A 15753-nucleotide genomic window follows, 5' to 3' on the forward strand; every position below is an offset into this window, starting at 1 on the left:
TTAACCAACGTTCACTTCTTACTGAAGAACTACGCAGGTCTGATTTCCTCATCGCCATTGAGGATATGTAGGAGCGAGGGAAACACCCTTGTCGACCATAAAAAGATAAAAAATACAAAAAGGCCCATAAAATCTAAGAAACATAAAAAAGGGGAAAATACATAATTTTGAAGTCATGTCTTGCACACTCGATTAGAGGCTATCGTCCCTTGTGACGGACGTGTGGGGTGCTCATATCTTCCCCGTGCGTAAAAACAACTCCCGAACCTTTCATACTTAAAGTTTGTAGATCCACATTTGTTTTTTCTAATGCTTTCCTCAAATAAACATTGGTAGCGACTCCGCACGTTTTCCTTCCTTGGAAGACGCACTTGTGAGCCTTCACGTCGCCCTCTCGCCGAAGGGTAGGTTGCGACATAGGGTCACGTTCATGATCGTTTCATTCCGCTATAGTTCTTTTTTTGGTTTTTGCTTCAACCTCATTTCTCTTATCCTTTGTTTTGTTCATGCTTGTATATAACCTTTTCCATGCTATCTCTTGGAGTGTATCTTTGTACCTATTACCTTTGTAGTTTGAAATAATTTATGCCATTGAATCCTGGTGTCATACCCTAATTTCATCCGGGGACCATCTGTTTGGTGGGATGCGACCTTCGCTTGACCACTTCGAGGTACTTGACACCCATCGTTAGGCGATCCGTGAAGTTCCGCGACATGTCGGGAGTCGAAAGGAAGCGTTAATGCGCAATCCGTAAAGTTCCGTAACATTCTAGAAGCCAAAGAGGGGACGGTTGCATAATCCGTAAGGTTTCGTGACATTACGGAAAGAAAAAAAGTATCGTTACGTAATTCGTAAAGTTCCGTAATGTTACGAAAAAAGAATCAGCAAAAAAAAGCAGAGGGGGTGTATTTAGTAAGCAAGGTGTGCAAATAGCAATCAGGACAACAGAAGGCGGTGCCTTCTGGTGGAAGCAACCCAGCTCGCCTGGGCGAGTTGGGCAGCAACCACCTCCCTCTTTTCCCCTATAAATAGGGGAAGGAGGGCATAACAAATTCGTTCAACCCTCCTGGTATCTGAGATTCACTAAAAATTAGTGATAAAAATTGTTTCCGTGAAGAATATCGAAGCCGAGGCGCTTCCGTAACGCTTCCGAGACGTTTCCATGGGTGATTTCGTGAAGATTTTCTACCGTTCTTCATCGTTCTTCATTTGTTCTTCGGTCTTCAACCAGCAAGTTCCCGAAATCGAACCTTTCAATTCATCCTATGTACCCTTAGTGGTCCCCACTTGTTTCGCGTGCTTTTATTTTTATTTCGTTTTCTTTCCGTACCCCCTTTCAACGTGCTTTAGTCGTTCATTTAAGTCATTTTCTCGCCTAAATAAAAAATAAAATAAATTTCCACCGATCATTTGAGTTGTAGCATCTTTTAATTTCTGTTAGAATAAAATCTGACCGACCTTTCACGTCGTAACCACGTTTAAAACCAAAAAGACGCAAAGTAATAATATAATAATCAAAAAATATATCTTTAAATAAAATAATCAAAAAAATCAATCGGACGTTTTTCTTTGGGATTTTCTTTCTTAATCGAATTGACTAATAACCAAAGTGAAACTAAGGCTAAAATTAACTCACAAATCAAGCTTTTTGTCATCACCTAAAAAACCATTTTTAAAGGTCCAACGCCTTGAAATGGTCCTTTTCGCTTTTATTGGTTAAACGTGGATTTTTTAAAAGACTAAAATCAACACATAGCTTTGTCACCTCTTTCAAAAAACCAAGAGATCATTAATGGTCCAATGCCTTAATGTTTTCTCTCCTTTCAAAAGAATCGAAAGATCATTTAATGGTCCAACACCTTAAAAGACCTTTTATTCAATCAAAATATATCTTGCAAAAAAAGATAAAAACAACTTAACCAACGTTTAGTTCTCAAAGAACTACGTAGGTCTGATTTCCTTATCACAATTGAGGAATACGTAGGAGCAAGGGAAACACCCTTGTCGACCACAAAAAGATAAAAAAATACAAAAGGCATAAAAAGACATGAAAACGTAAAAGGGAAAATAAAACAAATTGAAGTCATATTCACACACTTGATTAAAGGCTGCCGTCCCTTGCGACGGACGTGTGGGGTGCTAATACCTTCCCTGTGCGTAAATACAACTCCCGAACCTTTCACACTTAAAGTTCGTAGACCACGCCTTTTCCGGTTTTTCCGATGTTTTCCTCGAATAAACGTTGGTGGCGACTCCGCGCGTTTTCCTTCCTTGGAAAATGCACACGTGAGCCTCGCGTCGCCCTCCCGCCGAAGGGTAGGTTGCGACAGTTGGCGACTCCACTGGGGATGTTTGTTAGAGAGTTAGACCAATCAATCAATGTGCTTTCCTTACCGTGACTTCCCTTTTGTTCTTTTTTCTTTGTCTTTTTCCTTATGTTCTTTTGATGCTTTTAGTGTGTTCTTTAAATGTATGCATGAGATAAAAATTTATTTATTTGATGCACACAAACACCAACACTATTTGCACACACAGTGAGTTGGAAGGGGGCCCTATACTCGGGTCCGTGGGAACATAAGGAGTGGAGGTGAATCTATGGTCATGCTAGGTCTCCGACTTGCTTGATAACAGTGAACCCTCATCTAGAGTTTTTCTCTTTGATAAACGTATTGTTGCTAGTAGTCCCTACTGGCGCAATATGTTCTTAGAAGGGGATGATACCTCTAGAGACCATCAAGAGAGATATGACCACCTTGGGAATTATCACTAAAAGCCCTTTTAGCTCCCTCCCATGTAGATCCCTAAAATAGGGGCACGAAGCAAACACGTTGCGTGCCATTTTTTACACTACCATGCATGTAGTCCTAAATATTGTGTACTCCTTTGATTATATTTGTTTGTGGATATTGTCGTACTATGTACATCCCCGTGTTGTGCTTTTCGCATATGCATCATGCACGGGTTTCGTCTTGATCCCCTCACTTTGGCAAACCAGCGAAGGGTCCGTGTCGCCTTCTTAAATACATACGTTGGGCGCCATGCTGCCCAAACGTTGTATCTAAGAAGGGGACAATTTCCCGGGCTCCTGTATTCATAAAATTGTATCTGTGTCATATGCATTTCTTCATGCATTCATCCATTCCACCCATGATAGATGTCAGAGTTTTGATTCGCACTAGGTTATGTTTCACTTTAGTAAAACACGGGGTCAAGTCAAACGCCTTCGCTTAAAAAGAGGTTCTATCAAGTCAAGGTCAAGAGCCTAGGGATCGCCAGTCTAAGAGAGTTAGGGCAATTGATGGGTCAGCTCCAGCGACAAGCGTTTCACAAAGCTTACGGTAAAATCTGGGACCTAGCAATGGTAGAAGTCTCCACAGAGGCCATTGTATCCCTCGCCCAGTATTATGACCAGCCGTTGAGGTACTTCACCTTAGGGGACTTCCAGCTATCACCCATGGTGGAAGAATTTGAAGAGATCCTAGGATGCCCTCTAGGGGGAAGGAAACCATACCTCTTCTCAGGGTTCTATCCCTCTTTAGCTTGAATTTCTAAGATAGTCCAAATCTCGGCGCAGGAATTAGACCACAGAAAGCAAGTCGAAAATGGGGTGGTTGGAATACTGAGAAAATGTTTGGAGGCAAAAGCAAGAATCTTGGAAGGTAGAGCCGAATGACTTGACCCCATGTTTGGAGGAGTCCTCTTTCCAAATGTGGATGGGTTGGTGGACCTGGCAGCGATTGACGCTTTTCTCGCCTATCATGACCGCAAGGAAAGCCCGGTTGTCGCTATACTAGCCGATCTATATGACACCTTTGACCGAAGATGTGAGAATAGCAGTACAAGGATTGTTTGCTGTACTCCGGCCCTCTATGTATGGTTGGTTTCGCACCTTTTTCGCCAGGAGGTGAGGCATGCTTGCCCGCTAGAAAGCCACTGTTCATGCACAGAGAAAAGAGGGGCAAATTGGGACCGACTTTTAGCAAGCAAAGAAAGAGCGTTTGTTAACTGGTTCCCTTGATGGAAAGAAGGAAGAACCAGGATTCTTATTTCGTGCGGAGGATTTCCAAATGTTCCCTTGATGGGGACAAGGGGTTGCATCAGTTACAGTCCCGTTCTTGCTATAAGACAACTTGGCTACCCTATCAGAGGGGCACCACTAGAGGAAGAGCTCGCACCTATTATTGCACGAGGTTTCAATAAGACCAACGTGGAGGCTCTTTAGAAGGTCTGCAAGGCGTGGGAGATGGTGCAAAAGAAGGACAAAGAACTCAGAGGCAGTAACATCAGGCCCATCGACAACTACCGTAAGTGGTTGAAAGCCCACATACAAGGTTTGGATTGGCTCCCGAGTTTGAGAACCACTAAAGGGGAGGAAGTTGAGGCACCGAAGGAAGACGAAGAGGTGCAGGCCCTTAGGGTAGAACTCGAGCAAGCCCAAATAGTCAAAGAAAGGTTCAAATCAGCAACTCTTAAGATCCGAAAGGAGAATGCCGAACTGAGAGATGTAAATATAGCTACCACCAAGGCCTTGGAACAAGAGACCAAAAGGGCTCGTAGGGAAGAACATGGCCGAAACAAATTCCGAGGGGCTCTGTGGGGCAGTAGCAGCGAGTTTAAGCTCCGGAGAGAGGAAAGGGACCAATCACAAGTAGACAGTTTGATTTTCAAGGATGAGTTGAAGGTTTGCCTAAGGTCTAAGAGAAGCTTGTCTCAGCGTTTATGCGAGACAGAGACCAACATGTTAGCCATCGTCAGCAAGTACCAAGAAGAATTAAATCTAGCCACGGCCCACGAGCACAAAGTGGCAGACGAGTATGCCCGAGTGTACGCGGAAAAGGAGGCTAAAGGAAGGGTGATCGACTCATTACATCAAGAGGCAACAATGTGGATGGACCGATTTGCTCTTACTTTGAACGGGAGTCAAGAACTTCCCCGATTGCTAGCCAAGGCCAAAGCAATGGCGGACACCTACTCCGCCCCCGAGGAGATCCACAGACTTCTCAGCTATTGTCAGCATATGATAGACTTAATGGCCCATATAATTAGAAACCACTAGGAAGTTTGTATTGTCACTCAGATCTTGCCTAGTTATAAGTTTCTGAATAAAATGAGTTTATCCCACGTTTTTACTCCAAAGATCAGTGCGAATCAAATCACTCCTACATTTTATCTCTAGCATGCATTCATTTTTTCTTTACCTACTCCTCACGTTTGGTTTTTTAGAAAAAATGCCATAACTAAACGCACCCCAAGGCATCCCTATCGCACCAGATCCAAATCTAGGACGATGGATGACCAAGAGGAGATACAGGAATAGATGAAAGCCGACATGTCAGCTTTGAAAGAGCAAATGGCTTCCATGATGGATGCCATGTTAGGAATGAGACAACTTATGGAGAATAACGTGGCCACCGCTGCCGCTGTTAGTTCGGCTGCTGAAGCAGACCCAACTCTCCCAGCTACCGCGCATCATCCTCTCCCAAACGTGGTAGGATGAGAAAGAAGCACACTGGGGCACATCAGCAACCCCCATTTGGGATACAACCGAGTGGCTTACCCTTATGGATTACCACCTAATTACACGCCACCAGTCATGCGTGATGACGCGGGTCATGTCCCTTCCCCCATCCTTGAAAGGGAGCCTCCTCAACAGTCAGACGATGTTCACGAGGATCGTAGAGAGTATGCCCAAGGAGATATCGATTTCTAACCCCCGGTCCGCGTCGAGGGGCCGGCACCCAACACACTGCCTCAGCCCAACCTCACGGGAGAACCTCGAAACCTCCCAGCACAGCCAATATTCTTGTCCACAGAAAGACCGCCCTCGACAGCGGAAGATAAAAAAAAAATCGATCTCATCGAAGAGAGATTGAGAGTTGTTGAAGGCTTTGGCGACTATCCGTTCGCGGACATGGCGGATCTTTGCTTAGTACCGGACGTCGTCATCCCCCCGAAATTCAAGGTACCTGATTTCGACAGGTACAAAGGGACGACTTGTCCTAAGAACCATCTCAAGATGTATTGTCGCAAGATGGGGGCGCATTCCAAGGATGAAAAGTTGTTGATGCACTTTTTCCTAGATAGCTTGGCTGGAGCCGATATGGCTCCCGATCGGACTCAGCTGTAGAACATGGTTAAAAAGGAAATTTAGTTCTTTAAAGAGTACTGTCGCAACCTACCCTTCGGCGGGAGGGCGACGCGAGACTCGCGGGATGCGTGTTCCACGAAAGGAATACGCGCGGAGTCGCCACCAACGTTTATTTGAGGAAAACGTCGGAAAAACCGGAAAAGACGCGATCTACGAACTTTTTAGTGAAAGGTTCGGGAGTTGTATTTACGCACGGGGAAGGTATTAGCACCCCACACGCCCGTCCCAAGGGACGGCAGCCTTTAATCGAATGTGCAAACATGACTTTGATTTTTTTATGTTCCCTTTTTATGTCTCTATATCCTTTATACCCTTTTTATATTTTCTCTTTTTGTGGTCGACAAGGGTGTTTCCCTTTGCTCCTACGTATTCCTCAATTTGTGATGAGGAAATCAGACCTACGTAGTTCTTTCGGAACAAAGTGTTTCTTTTTTACTTAAGTGGTGATCATTTTAAGGCGTTGGACCTTAAAAATGATCCATTTTACTTAGTGAGAAATTGAAATGACAAACTTCAAAAGCCTATTTTTGTGGACGAGCTTGACTAGGCGAATTGATTTTAGGCCTTAGTTTCACTTTAGTTATTAATCAATTCGATTAAGAATGAGAAATCCCAAAGAGAAAACGTCCGATTGATTTTCCGCTTTATTTTACTAAAAGATGTCTTTTTGACTATTATATTATTTTTTTACCTCTTTTTGATTTCCAACGTGGTTACGGCACGACCGAACGGTCGGAATTTATTTTAACCGAAGTTAATGGATAATACAATCCAAACGTTCGGTGGAAATTTATTTTGTTTTTAAGTTAAGCGAGAAATGACTTAAGTAAAATGGCTTAAGCACGTCAACAGGGGGTATAAAAAGTAAACAAAACGAGAATAAAAATGCACGAAACACAATGTGGACCACTACGGGTACATAGAATGAATCGAAAAGCTTGGTTCGAGGTACTTACCCGTTGAAGATCGAAGAACGATGAAGAACGAATGAAGAACGTCGAAGAACGGTTGAAACCTTTGCGAGATTCCTCACGGAAAACGTTACGGAAACGTTTCGGAAGCGCCTCGGCTTAGATTTTCTTCACGGAAACAATTTTTCCAAGCAAATTCGAAAGAGAGAGAAGTGCCTAAGGGGCTGAACCCCTTCCTTCTTGCCTTCCTCCCCTATTTATAGCAAAATAGGGGAGGTGGTTGCCGCCCAGCTCGCCCAGGCGAGCAGGGTTGCTTCCTCCAGAAGCAACCGCCTTCTGGAGGAATATTCCGGAGGGCCCAAGTGGGCCTGGGTGCTATTTGCACCCCCATTTTTACTAAGTACACCCCCCTCTGCTGTTTTTTGGTGATTCTTTTTTCGTAAAGTTACGGAAACTTACGAATTTCGTAACGATACTTGTTTTCTTTCCGTAATGTTACGGAACCTTGCGGATTACATAATCATCCCCTTTTTGACTTACAGAATGTTACGGAACCTCACTTAATTATGCAACGATGCTTCCATTTGATTTCCGGTGTGTCACGGAAACTTACGGATTGTGCATCAATATTTTTTTGGTTTTTCGGCATGTCCTGGAATTTCACAAATTGCCTAATGATGGGTGCCAAGCACCTCACGAGGACCAAAGAATGGTCGCACGTCATCGAGCAAAGGTCCCCGGACGAAATTAGGGTATGACAGTTGCCCCTCTTTACTTGTCTTTTATTGGAGATAAAAGGAAAGTAAAGATAAGACACTAATTTCGTTCCTCTCGATTTGACGAGAGTCGCAGGTGACCATAAAATCTCCACATGCAAATGACTTGTTGTTCCCAAAATTTCACAAATTGCCTAATGATGGGTGCCAAGCACCTCACAAGGACCAAAGAATGGTCGCTTGTCATCAAGCAAAGGTCCCCGAAAATCAGTGTATGACACTAATTTCGTTCCTCTCGGTTGATGAGAGTCGCGGGTGACCATGACTTGTCGCTCCTAGAATTTCACAAATTGCCTAATGATGGATGCCAAGCACCTCACAAGGACCAAAGAATGGTCGCATGTCATCAAGCAAAGGTCCCCGAAAATCAGTGTATGACACTAATTTCGCTCCTCCCGGTTGACGAGAGTCGCGGGCGACCATGAAATTTCCGCATGTAAATGACTTGTTGTTCCCGGAGGAACAAAAGGTGCAGAAGACTATGTCAGCCTCTGCATGCTATCAAGCGTTCTGTCTTACAGATAGCAAAAGAATGTTTATACGGATAACCACTCGGGTATTTCCGCGTATCATCGGGCCCGCCGCCTCTGGATGATACAAGGGTGCAGAATGACCAAACTTGGTCTCTGCTTGTCATCGGGCCCGCCGCCTCTGGATGACAAATGGGTGCGAATAACCGTAAGGTATCTCCGCGTATCATCGGGCCCGCCGCCTCTGGATGATACAAGGGTGCAGAATGACCAAACTTGGTCTCTGCTTGTCATCGGGCCCGCCGCCTCTGGATGACAAAAGGGTGCGAATAACCGTAAGGTATCTCCGCGTATCATCGGGCCCGCCGCCTCTGGATGATACAAGGGTGCAGAATGACCAAACTTGGTCTCTGCTTGTCATCGGGCCCGCCGCCTCTGGATGACAAATGGGTGCGAATAACCGTAAGGTATCTCCGCGTATCATCGGGCCCGCCGCCTCTGGATGATACAAGGGTGCAGAATGACCAAACTTGGTCTCTGCTTGTCATCGGGCCCGCCGCCTCTGGATGACAAAAGGGTGCGAATAACCGTAAGGTATCTCCGCGTATCATCGGGCCCGCCGCCTCTGGATGATACAAGGGTGCATGTCACATGACCTCAGGGTCAGTATGACAAAGATTATGGGGCGGCCGACAAAAGCAAGGCTCTTGCTCCTACGTATCCTCCAATGAGGAATTCAGACCTACGTAGTTCTTGATAACTTGTGAGACTTGAAAAGTCTCCATCGGAAAATGCTGACATCTCCGGAAAGGGCGCAGATGACCATATTGGTCTCTGCTCGTGAATCACACTTGGGGTCACTGAATGACGAGGTGCGGATAACCGTAAGGTGTCTCCGCGGGCTACCAGCTCTTGAGTCATGGCAACAAAAGGCGGTGTGGTCGACAAAAGCGAGGCTCTTGCTCCTACGTATCCTCCAATGAGGAACTCAGACCTACGTAGTTCTGGATAACTTGTGAGACTTGAAAAAGTCTCGGTGTTTTCTTCGCTAAAATGCAAACATGCTAAGTAAAGAGATAAATATTCCAACTGATTAGAGCAGCATACGCTTTTTTGAGTGAAAAACAATGCGTTTACCGGGGAAGGAGAGTCTGCTGATGAAATCCCCCATAACCTTAACTGAGATTTTGGATGTTAGCATTTCGTTTCTAAATGAACATTTAGAGGAAACATTGGGTTCGACAAAATAGAAGAAAATCACTCAAAGTGTATCAATCTCGCACAGGTAAGTGTCTCATCCTAATTCCGAACCATAGATATGTCATGACTTGACTTTGCAAATTATTTCCTATCAAATCAAAAATTACATGCGTGATCATGGATCAATAGGACTTCCCTTGGGAATGGGTTTTCTTGATGGGTTTCTTCTTTCGGCTTTTGTGTGTTTTTGGCTTTTGATTTTTCTGGCTTTTTTTTTTTTTTCTGTTTTTGTTTAGTGCGGGGCGAGAAAAAAAAAAAAGTCGCTAGCGCACGGGATTTTGGTTGGTAATCAAAGGGAGAAGACTATTTTAGGTCGTGGTTCCCTTTCCTTCTTTTTTCGTTCATTTGGTGACAATTCTGTATTGTTCAGATATTGTCCGGTCCAAAGACCTCTCTGCATATTTCTTCTGTTTTCTTTCGATCCTTGATCAGGAGCTTTCTTTCCTTCTTTTCTTTTTTTTTCTTTCTCCCATTCTTTGATTGGGAATTTCCTTTCTTTTCTTTTTGCTTTCTCCCACTCTTTGATTGGGAATTTCCTTTCTTTTCTTTTTGCTTTCTCCCACTCTTTGATTGGGAATTTTCCTTCTCTTCCTTTTTGCTTCCGAGGGTAAGGATTATGGTGAGTCAGGATTTTGGCTCAAGGTTTGTAGAATGGCTAGACATGATACATGTTGGGGTTTGGTTTGGCCCAAGGATAAAAGGGATGCCTCACATTATTTCCATGACACAAATGCAAAAATGATGATTTGGAAACTTTATGCAAAACTGGTCATGCATGCACCTATGCGGACACTCAAGTGTCAAATTTTTATGGTCATGTGATGCTAGGGCTCAGGATTCATTTCCTCTATTTTAATCAACCCAATGTTTCCAAAATATGTTCTTTTATCAATTTGTGCATTCATCCGAGTCCATTTCGGGCGTCCGGGGAAATTTCACAGCATTCACCCTTCAGGTGTAGACACGTTTTTTTTCAAAAACTAGTTATGATCAGTGAATTTTTCCAAAGAAAAGTTGGAAGTCATCTCTTTTCAAAAGCATGTTGGTTTTTCAGCTTGACAACTTATTTTCTTTTTTCTCCTTCTTTTTTTTTCATCATTATCATTTGTTTATTTCTTTTTCTTGTTTGTTTTTTTTTCTTCTTTTTTTTCATGAGGTATTTTGCTACCTAAACATGTGCATATTTTTGTGAGGTATTTTTGCTATATACATGCATATCCAAGGTATCTTGCCACCTAAACATACATATATATGTTTTGTGAGGTATTTTTTTGTTTACATACATGCATATCTAAGGTATCTTTCTACCTAAACATACATATATATATTTTGTGAAGTATTTTTTTGTTTACATACATGCATATCTAAGGTATCTTTCTACCTAAACATACATATATATATTTTGTGAAGTATTTTTTGTTTACATACATGCATATCTAAGGTATTTTCACTACCTAAACATACATATATATATTTTGTGAGGTATGACTACCTTCCGAGCTTGCGCTTGTTTTATTTAAAACCCCAGGATCATGAGCAACTAGGTGCGTCCTACTATAAAAAGTGATCAAATAACAAGCATAGATTCAAAAGGTACTAGGTTGCCTCCTAGTAGCGCTTCTTTAACGTCTTGAGCTGGACGCCTTATGACTTGTCGGTCACTGACCTAGTACTTTGCTTACCTTTGGCTTTGGACTTGGTCGCCTATTGGTCGGCCATGTGGTGTAGGCAATACTCAAACCTTTTTGTGGATGAGCAGAGGTGAACTCTAGAGGTGATGGCGGTGCATCTATTGCCCGCTGCCGACCATCGCCAGGCTGCTGTGTTGTTTTGCCCTGCGCCTGCCTAGGGACGCAGTACTTCTTGATGAAAGCTCGATCAGTAGGGGGCCTGATGCCTTTGCTGGAGGTTACAGGTACTCTGTAGAACTGACAGAGACCCGTAATTAGAGCTTGACAACTCCAAGACCCTGTTGGACTTTTCCGGGTCCACTGGGTGTCTTGTGGGTGCGATCCCTGCAAACAATTGATGAAATCAGAAATCAGTTGAGCGATGTGCATACTTACCTATGATGACATAACCTTGCCGGGGGGGTACGGGCACCCTGTAGGACTGATAGAGGCCCGTAACCAGAGCTGGAAACCCCAGGGCCCTGTTGGACTTCTTCAGGTTCACTGGGTGTCTTTGTGGGTGCGATCCCAACTGATACTTTTGCAGGGGGAGATTGGCATTGCGGTCGCTGGGCAGAATGTTGCTAAGTAGCAATGTCATCTATATCTGTGTAAGAGTGGTCATGTTGGTGCGCATGATCCGCACTCGTCTCTTTGCAGTGGCACGGGTGAAATCTTGCCCCGGTATGCATAGTAGCTGTGTGATAGCCTCCCTCTCTGGTTGTGCTCGCACAGTTGGCCCTCCTCCAATATCAGGGGGTGGCCAAGGAACCGTTAAAAGGAAACTACTGGCCCCTTAACCGGAAGTGCAAGTCTCGGTTAAGCATTTAAGGGCAGAGGACCTTAAATTCTTTTAAGGTATGGATGTCGAGCACACTGAAAATGAGGACACGTAGCCCTCTAAAGGTGAGGGCGTGCAGCCCTCTCAAGGCGAGGAGGTGTAGTCCTCTGGAGGTGAGGGCGTGCAGCCCTCTGCTGGCAAGGACGTGTAGTCCTTTCAAGGTGAGGGCGTGTAGCCCTCTGACGGTGAGGGTAACTAGTACCCAAGGTGAGGACGTGTAGCCCTCTCAAGGCGAGGACATGTAGTCCTCTAGAGGTGAGGGCGTGCAACCCTCTGATGTTGAGGACGTGTAGTCCTCTCAAGGCGAGGACGTGTAGTCCTCTCAACGGTGAGGGTAACTAGTACCCAAGGTGAGGGCGTGTAGCCCTCTCAAGGCGAGGACATGTAGTCCTCTAGAGGTGAGGGCGTGCAGCCCTCTGATGGTGAGGACGTGTAGTCCTCTCAAGGTGAGGGCGTGTAGCCCTCTGACGGTGAGGGTAACTAGTACCCAAGGTGAGGACGTGTAGCCCTCTCAAGGCGAGGACATGTAGTCCTCTAGAGGTGAGGGCGTGCAACCCTCTGATGGTGAGGGTATGTAGTCCTCTCAAGGCGAGGACGTGTAGTCCTCTCAACGGTGAGGGTAACTAGTAACCAAGGTGAGGGCGTGTAGCCCTCTCAAGGCGAGGACATGTAGTCCTCTGGAGGTGAGGTCGTGCAGCCCTCTGATGGTGAGGACGTGTAGTCCTCTAAAGGTGAGGGCATGTAGCCCTACGAAGGTGAGGACATGTAGTCCTCTTAAGGTGAGGGTAACTAGTACCCAAGGCGAGGGCGGGTAGCCCTCTCAAGGCGAGGACGTGTAGTCCTCTGGAGGTGAGGGCGTGCAGCCCTCTGATGGTGAGGACATGTAGTCCTCTCAAGGCGAGGACGTGTAGTCCTCTCAAGGCGAGGACGTGTAGTCCTCTCAAGGTGAGGACGTGGAGTCCTCTGAAGGCGAGGATGTGTAGTCCTCTAAAGGTGAGGGCGTGCAGCCCTCTGTTGGCGAGGACGTGTAGTCCTCTCAAGGTGAGGGCGTGTAGCCCTACGTTGGCGAGGACGTGTAGTCCTCTCAAGGTGAGGGCGTGCAGCCCTCTGTTGGCGAGGACGTGTAGTCCTCTAAAGGTGAGGGCGTGTAGCCCTACGAAGGTGAGGACATGTAGTCCTCTGAAGGTGAGGGTATCTAGTACCCAAGGCGAGGGCGAGTAGCCCTCTCAAGGCGAGGACGTGTAGTCCTCTGGAGGTGAGGGCGTGCAGCCCTCTGATGGTGAGGACATGTAGTCCTCTCAAGGCGAGGACGTGTAGTCCTCTGGAGGTGAGGGCGTGCAGCCCTCTGATGGTGAGGACATGTAGTCCTCTCAAGGCGAGGACGTTTAGTCCTCTCAAGGTGAGGACGTGCAGTCCTCTGAAGGCGAGGATGTGTAGTCCTCTAAAGGTGAGGGCATGTAGCCCTATGAAGGTGAGGACATGCAGTCCTCTGATGGCGAGGGCGTGTAACCCTCTGAAGGTGAGGACATGCAGTCCTCTGATGGCGAGGACACACAGTCCTCTTAAGGTGAGGGCGTGCAGCCCTCTGTTGGCGAGGACGTGTAGTCCTCTGAAGACCAGGGTACTAGTACCCGAGGGTCCATCCTTATGAGAAAGCAAGAGATCGACTCATCGAGAGAGCCGGTCATCCCAAATTCAAAAGATTTGGACATTTAGATGTAGGGAATCTATGTAGTTAACATGATTTTGAGGGATGCAAATGCATGCAACCTTTGTTGTGAAATTTGGGTAAATGCGGACTTTATATGAAACAATGCAATGTAATGGAAAGTTGTACAATGTTCATGGCATTCTTTCCCTATTTTGTGATTTTGATTTTGATTTGATTTTTTTTTTTTTCTTTTTTTTTGGAAAACACAGATTGACTGCCCTTTTGAAAAAGGTGATAATTCATGCAACCTCATCCTATCTTTTTGCAAATCTCTCCGGGAACTCCCTCAGAGTGTATGTTCTTTTGATTTAGTCACTTGACCATTTTGGAGTGACGGCAATGGAGTCGTTTGATGTTTAATCAATCCATTGAAATTCCAGGGCTTGTCTCCCTTTTTTTTTCTTGTTTAAAAACATCGACGGGTGTGAACTTTTGATCGGCCCCTATGTTCACTTGAGGCTCATGCACGGTGCCCCTCATTGCCCCAGTGTAAGGCTTTGAGGTACCAATCGTTGCCTTTCGTCATGACCTTGTAGGAGGGAACCTATTGGGTGAGAACTGCTAATCTGCCCCTAGGTTCGCTTGAGGTTTTTGCATGGGGCCTTTCATTGCCCCAGTGTAGGGCTTAGAGGTACCAATTGTTGTCTTGTTTTCACAACCTCGTAGTGAGGAAGAATGAAAGACGCAATTGATTCTTGCAAAAAGAATTTTCCAAGGACGAGAAATAGTTGAAGGATTTTTCAGTTGATGGATTAAGTCAAATGACTCCTATGTAGAAGCAAGATGTTTTGATGTCTTGATGATGCTAAAGGATCAAGTGCTTCTAAGTTTTATTCAAGAAAATCAAGATATATGATCAAGTTTGATCTCTTTAGAATCTTTAGGAAGAAGTTTCCAAATTGAAATAAACAAAGGTTTGACCAAAGAAATCTATCATTTCAATTTGAGATTTGCTCTCTGGTAATCGATTACCAGTAGTTAAAAATGTTTTTATTCAAATTTTTAAAACCTGTAATCGATTACGTAAGTCTTGTAATTGATTACCAGAGGGGATTTTCAGAAAATAATTTCCAAGAGACATATCTATTCAAATGTTTTATGAACGGCCATTCAAATGTTTTAAAGAGAGTTTTCATTGCCCAAACAGTTTTATCCTCTCGAAAGATCAAGAGTTTTTCTGAACTGAAATGTCTTATCCTCTCAAAAAGATTCTTTGGTCAACCACTTGCATATTCAATAAGGAATTTTTGATTCATCTTCATTTTACAATCTACCTCTTTTACGAGAGACCTCTTCTGCTCTTCTTCTTATTTCTGAAAAGGGATTAAGAGACCGTGGGTCTCTTGTTGTAGAGGATTCCTGAACACAAGGGAAGGGTTGTCCCTATGTGCATTGTTAATCCGAAAAGAGAGAGTGAAAGTTTAATTGGGGAATAATATTCGTATCTTAATTCAATCCCCTCTTCTTCTCAAGGTAACTGAGGCCATTTGTCCAACATCCTATTCTTGACAACTCGCTTCTCTAAGAAGACAAACTTTCTGGAATGATAAAATGAAGTCACATGAACGTCTATATTTTTACTTGAAAACACAGTCAATTAAATGCCTTTTTATTTTTTATTTTGAAACTTATTTTTTATTTTGAAACTTATTTGTTTTGAACTTTGCTCGTTGTTTTACGGCACCCCTACCAACGTGCAAGATGAGTAATCTCTGATTGAACGGTCTTGGAAGTCAACACTCAGGAGCGCAGGTTGCTTGAGCAAACAGACCAATGGCTTACACCCACATTCCGGTGAAAGTTGAATAAGCAAACATGCGTTTGTGAGAGGATGAGGGACAAAGATATCAACTTTATCCATTTCATTTAACATTGTAGCTGTGGTTTACAATAATGGCATAAACTTGGAAACCCTGATGAGTCATTAGGGACACCTAACAACAGCTTTCGAAATTGCCCCATGTG

Source organism: Glycine soja, chromosome 20 (genome assembly GCF_004193775.1).
Source record: "Glycine soja cultivar W05 chromosome 20, ASM419377v2, whole genome shotgun sequence".
NCBI classification, from domain to species: Eukaryota; Viridiplantae; Streptophyta; class Magnoliopsida; order Fabales; family Fabaceae; genus Glycine; species Glycine soja.